Source organism: Indicator indicator, chromosome 28, assembly GCF_027791375.1.
Source record: "Indicator indicator isolate 239-I01 chromosome 28, UM_Iind_1.1, whole genome shotgun sequence".
Taxonomy (NCBI): Eukaryota; Metazoa; Chordata; class Aves; order Piciformes; family Indicatoridae; genus Indicator; species Indicator indicator.
In genome coordinates, this window is record NC_072037.1 from 5,632,325 (window position 1) to 5,638,487 (window position 6,163).

Consider the following 6,163-nt stretch of genomic DNA (forward strand, 5'->3'; position numbering starts at 1 on the left):
AGCAGCAGAAAGGAAAGGTGGCAGAGCTCAACTCTCTTCTAGAGTGAGGCAGATGTGCCATTTGGACAACTAGTGTCAGCCAGCAAGACCATGCCACATGTGGGCATGTGTCCTATTCATCAGCACTCCAGAAAGACCAGCAGAGCAGTCACTAATCCCACTGATTGGCTTCATCACCAGGAAGAGGAGAGTTAACCAAGGAGTGGAATGATTCTTGCCCAAAAGATTTTAGAGGTGATACTGCTGAGGTGTTACCACACCCTACCTACCATCTCTGCCCTGCAGGGAGGCCAGAATGAAAAATGCTCAGCAGCAGGCAGTGCCAGGCATCCAAGGCAACCCAGCAGCTCTACTTAGCTTTAGGATGAGCCTGCCCACCTCAAGTAGCTCCTGCAAAGTTGTCCAAAGAAATAAACCAAGATTGTCTTAGCACTTTTTCCTCCCTGTCTCACACTCCTGACCAGCTTCAACCTAACCCAATCACCAGTAATGAATTAATAATTAATCAATCACTACCTGATTTCATTTCCAGCTTGCAAGATGAGAAAAAAGAAATGAGATCTTAAAATAATACTCTGCAATGGGTTGTGTCTGTCTCTGGCAAATGCAATTTAACTGCCTTAATGAAATGCTAATTGGTAGAAAATATATATAAAAACCATCCTGAATACTACTCTAATTAAATTTCCCTTTTCCAGATCTACAAGGCCAAATGCTCAGTGCAGGGAGAACAGTAAACAGACTCAAAGGCTGTCCTTTGCAAGAGAGGGGGAAGATTACACAGCACTGCACCAGGGTTCGTTGGGAATAACACCATTGTTGTTCCTAATTGTGTGTGCTCATGGCGTGTGCATGTGGCAGAGCTGAATAAAAAATGATGTTTATAAAGAGCTGCCTGTTCCTTTGCTGATGGACTGGAGGCGCTGATCCGACAATTAAAGCATCATCTTGGTAATAGCCATAAATAAACAGGCAGCATTAGAACAGACTTGCAATAAAGATGATATTAAAAAGCAGAACAAAATGAGAGGCGGCACTGAATGGGAAAGGGTGAAGCATAAGTCACATTGATCTGCTCTGTCTTTCTTGCTGAGGAGAAGGAAACAATGAGATGTCCTTATTGTGGACCCCCAATGCTCAGCCAAGCTGATACAAAGGAAGTGAAGGACAGGTCTGTAGCAAGGGGTGGTAGGTTTGTGTGCTGGTTTGAGGCCAGACAGATCCTCTCTTACCCCGAGAGGGACAAAAGAACGACATGCACACAAACGGATTGGAGAGTGATGGAAAGTTTAAATGGAAAAGCAGTTGGTGAAACTACAGAAAACTGCAAAGCATAGTGAACAGAGAGGGAAGAAAGAGGAAGAGAATGACTTTGCAGATGGATTTATAGGGTGCAGGATTTCTGGGTAGAAATACACCAATGCCTGTGTCCACCTTATTGGGTGGACACTCGGAGGTGTAACTTATGTGGCAGCAACAGGAGGCACCCAGCCTGAACTGTCACAGTTTGTAACAGCTTTTAGTCAGAAAAACCTTAAAAAAACCCAACAAAAACTCAGGCACAGCCAGAGCTGATTAGAAATTTTCCATAGGAAAGCACTGATCTGCTAAAATGCCAGCTTCTTGCAGGCCAGGGTCACTTCAGACCCATCTCCTACAACTCATAAAAGTTTTGAATTGTCAGAAGTGTGACACTGTCAGAGTGCCAGGTCCCCAATTTCAAGCTGCAGTGGCTTTTCATATAGCAATTGTAGATTACTGCACTAAAAGAATTTAAGAAACAAACAAGCAAACCCAAACAAGCAACACACCCAAAGCACTCAGTTGCAAACACAAAATGCTAGCTGACCTGACACAGATATTGCCTACACCCTACAAGTTACTGACCCAAGAACACTTCTGAAGTTAAAAATCTTTGTCCTCTTTTGGAGAGGAAGAAAAGCACTGACACTGAGAAGTCCCCTGAGCTGAGTGAGCAGTGTCCTTTATAATGGACATGCTTCAGCACAAACTCATCCTTGACAGGGCCACTTGCAAAGCATTGCTTATCTCTCTCACATAGCACCAGGTTTCTCAAGAAAAACAGAATCAGGGTTGGTCACCTGAGTCAAGCAATTCACACACTCTATCAGCATTACCACTCTTAAACCCAGGCTGTCAGCATAGCACCCTCCTGCAGACTCTAAATGTCTTTGCAAATAGCCTTTCCAGCTGAGTATAACTACCTTAATTAAAACCCCACCTCATCCTTCTGAAGGGAAAGGTTCAGGCATTCCCTGTGTTTGTCTTAATGATCTCGTTAGCGGCAGGCTCAAAAAGTGCTTCAGCTCCTGTGCTAGTGGGCTGAGACCAGAATGTGTGGCATGGGGGAGGTCACACAGGTGTCTTTGCTCCTCTGGTGGATATGTGAGCTGAGGTCTCTGTGTTCTGTACTCTGTAAGCACCTCTAATTCCTAGCTACTTCTTTCCTCAATGAGATAGGAACCTTCTAAACCTCAAAAATTGGGTGTGGATGTGTCCTGATGCCATGCCAGTGGCAAGGGAATGTCTTGGCTGTTGTTTATGCCTGGTTAAGGAACAGATAACAAGGTAGCAACAGTCATAAAGTAGAAGAAACTACCTTTGCTACATGGTCTAAGAGCAGCCAGGGATGTTTCTTCATTTCTGGTCTTGTGTCTACTTCCCTGAGAGCCCCTCAATGGTTTATAGAATGCAGATAACTATATTTTATATGCATCCTACTTACCTTCTCTTCATTTCCCATGGCTATGTCTATTCAAAGTTAGCCACTCTCTGCTTCTGACCATTGTCACCAACCTCATGGAGTCTAGAAAGAGGTTTGGTCAGTTGTATTTGCTCTGTGTTAGCTAATGTGACTCCTGGGCAACAGATTATACTAAAACAGTCTTTTCTGCTCCCCGCTCCCTACTCCTGGTTCCACTGCTGGAGAAAATTAATTGCCAAGCAGAAAGAGTACCTCACATTTTGGGCCAGAGGCTGTTAGGAACTAAAATGAAGTAGCAGCACAGCCTGGCTTGAGTGGGTTTGGGAGATGAGATTCTGGCTGCTTCTTCCTCCTTACTGGGTGTGCAGACACCAGCACTGCTGCTTTTTCCTTGCTGCCATGAAAATTGCCTTATTGAATTTTTAAATAAACTGTGCTGGTTGGAATATCTAAAGAGCCTTTGCACAGACCCTGACAGGACTTTTTTTTTTTTTTTTTCTTTAAATTAAAAATCTTGGCCTCAGGCAAAATGGAAATGTCTTCAGATTTGCAATCAGTGCTCATGTAACATATCTGAAACGCAGTTTATAAACTGGTGACTTGATGGGATTTGTTCCTGGGGGCTGCAATGAATGGATTTGTGGAATCTCAGAGTCCAGGATGGCAAGACACAAATTGCTCCCAATGACCATTACAAGGCACAAGGGAAAAATGGGAAAGAACAAGAAAAGAGCAATCCAGTTTTAATCACTGAGTTGTGTATAGAAGTCACGTTGTCCCTCCTTCCAACCTCCTCCTCTTTGTGTTTAACCCACCAAGATGTCCACTTTGTGCCAAAGGCAACACCTTAAAAATGATTGTTTACAAGTGAAAAAATTGTATGAATTCCCAGGGCAGACATCCACATTCACCATCCACCTGATGGAGATGGGAAATCAGTAATCAAATACCTGCTGCTAAAGAACCTGTTGAGGAGAAAAAGGTTTGAACCTTGTCTGAGGGAGCTCTCCCCACTCACTGAGCTGGACCCGCTGATTAACTAAGGCCAAAGGGAAATCCTCCTCAAGGAATGCCCAGGGAGAAGGGGAAGTAGTGAGAAAAGCACCTGGCATGCTCTTCCCTCTCTCAAGTATACAGCTTCAATGGCCTTAGCTAAGGATTAAACAGGTAAAGAACACTAGAGGAAGGAGACACTGAGCTGTGTTGAGCAGAAGAGGGGAAGAGATGACTAGAGAGTTGCAGTGAGGCCAGAGCTGTGTGTAGGAGAAGCAGATGACTGAAGCAATTTGCTGAGGCCTCATCCAGAGCATGCAAAGAAAAGTGGTGCAGAGATTCATCAGTCACTGCTAATGCCAGGCTAATGCAGGCTGGGAAAGCCATACATCACTGCACAGAGCTGGGGCAGGGTCATTAGCTCTGGGATGGAGCCCCTTGACTACCTCTTTACTTTCTGCACTTCTGCACCACACTTAGTTGTCTCTAACCTGGTGGGATCATCATACCTGGAACAAGCATAGAAAGAAACATTAATTGTCTTCATGGACCACATAGGTCCTAAGTCCTGAAGCACTTAGGAATCACAGCATGTTACAAATGACTTGTTGCCCTCACAGCCTTGTAGTTCACTCACAGATAGCTCCTAAACACATTTCTGTCAACATGGCTAATCCCAAGGTGCCACTAACTTCTCCCAGCTGACACCTGTTCAGTGCCAACCTTCTATCCTCATCCCACCATGTTATGTTGACTTTACACATCACCTTATGACATAGCAGCATCCAGCAGGATGTGTGCTAGGGACTGTGCAGAAGAAATGTGTCCCACCTGAAACCAGGAAGAGTGTATTGTGTCTGGCTGGGATGGAGTTAACCTTCCCCATAGTGCTCTGCTGTGCATTGGGTGGCTAGAAAGGTGTCACTAAGACACCAGTGATATAGCTACTGATGAGCAGTGCTCCCATGGCACCAAGGCTGTCTTTCCAACATTCCCACCTCACCAGTAGGCTAGGGGTGGACAAGATCTTGGGAGAAGACATTACCAGGGCAGCTGACCTAAACTGACAAAAAGATATTCCATACCATCTGACTTCTGCTCAGTAATAACAGCTGAGAGAAAGGACAGGCTATGAGGCCATTCATATTCTGACATTTGGTTTGCATTACAACTGCTACCTGCACTGAAGTTCTGCTTCCCAGGATGCACAGATTCACAGAATGGTGGGGGGCTGGAAGCAACCTTGGGAGATCATCTAGTCCAACTTCCCTGCTAAAGTAGGATCACCTAGGGCAGGCCACAAAGAGACATATCCAGGAAGGTTTTTGAAAAGCTCCAGAGAAGGAGACTCCACAACCTCTCTGGGTAGCCTGCTCCAGTGTTTCATAACCCTCACAGTAAAGAGGTAAGGAAACAGCTGGATATGATCTGCTGATGGGAAGTAGATAATAAATCTTATATTTTCCTTTGCATCCACTGTGGCCTTTTGCTTTTGCTTTATTAAATTGTTTTTATCTTGACCCAAAGGCTTTTTCCATCTTATTTTCCTGTCCTGCTGAGGACGGGAGTGATAGAACTGGTTGGTGGGCACCTGGCATTCAGCAAAGCCAACCCTGCACAAAAAGCAAGAGAAGAGAAGTGAGCAGGTAAAACATACCTGTTGAAGCTGGTAGAGTCTGCATGCATATCTCCAAAGGTTTGCAGCCTCAAGTCATTGCTTCACAGCTGAATTTGCCTAAGGCTGATGCTGCATCATCGAGATGAAGCAGAAGGAGAAACAGGCTCACAGGCAGTTGTGCAATGCTTGTGAGGTCAAAAGTATAGGAGCTGCTGGGGTATCAGAGCTAAGCTGTAGGGCAGGGAGAGGAATGTGCTGTTGGGTTGAGAAGTTGCACACTGCTCTGGGAAAGGGGACAGGTTGGTGCAGAGCCAGGTTCCACGGTTTGGGGCAGGCCTGGGAAACTTTGTTTTTTTTGCTCTGCCTCTCCCCCAAAATGGTAAATGATTCTTATCCATCATGATTATGTCAGTGTGCAAGGAGATGGCCTAGGGGCGCTGCAGAGGTCAGTGGGCTGAGCCACGAAAAGGCACTCAAAGATGAGCTGCCTTCTTTCACACAGAAAAGGTGAGATCTTTAAATCTCTGGAGTAAGACACAGTTTAGAGTCTTGGTAGCTTGAAAGTCCTATTTCCTACCTACTTCTTTGGATGTGACTGTTTCAGGGCTTTCTCCACCCAAACTGAAAATTCATGTTAAACTTTTTTTTAAAGAAGGCAAGGATTTGGGAGGGGCATGATGCTAGAAAGTGTCCAAAGGTTACCTCCTGTGCAGTGTGGGAAATGGCAATTTGCAGTGTCTTTCTCGTTCTGTAGCTGAGCATAGGATGGGATCGAAGGGCTTTGTGTTGGCTTTGCCAACACATGACAGAATGAAAGGAAAAGGCTT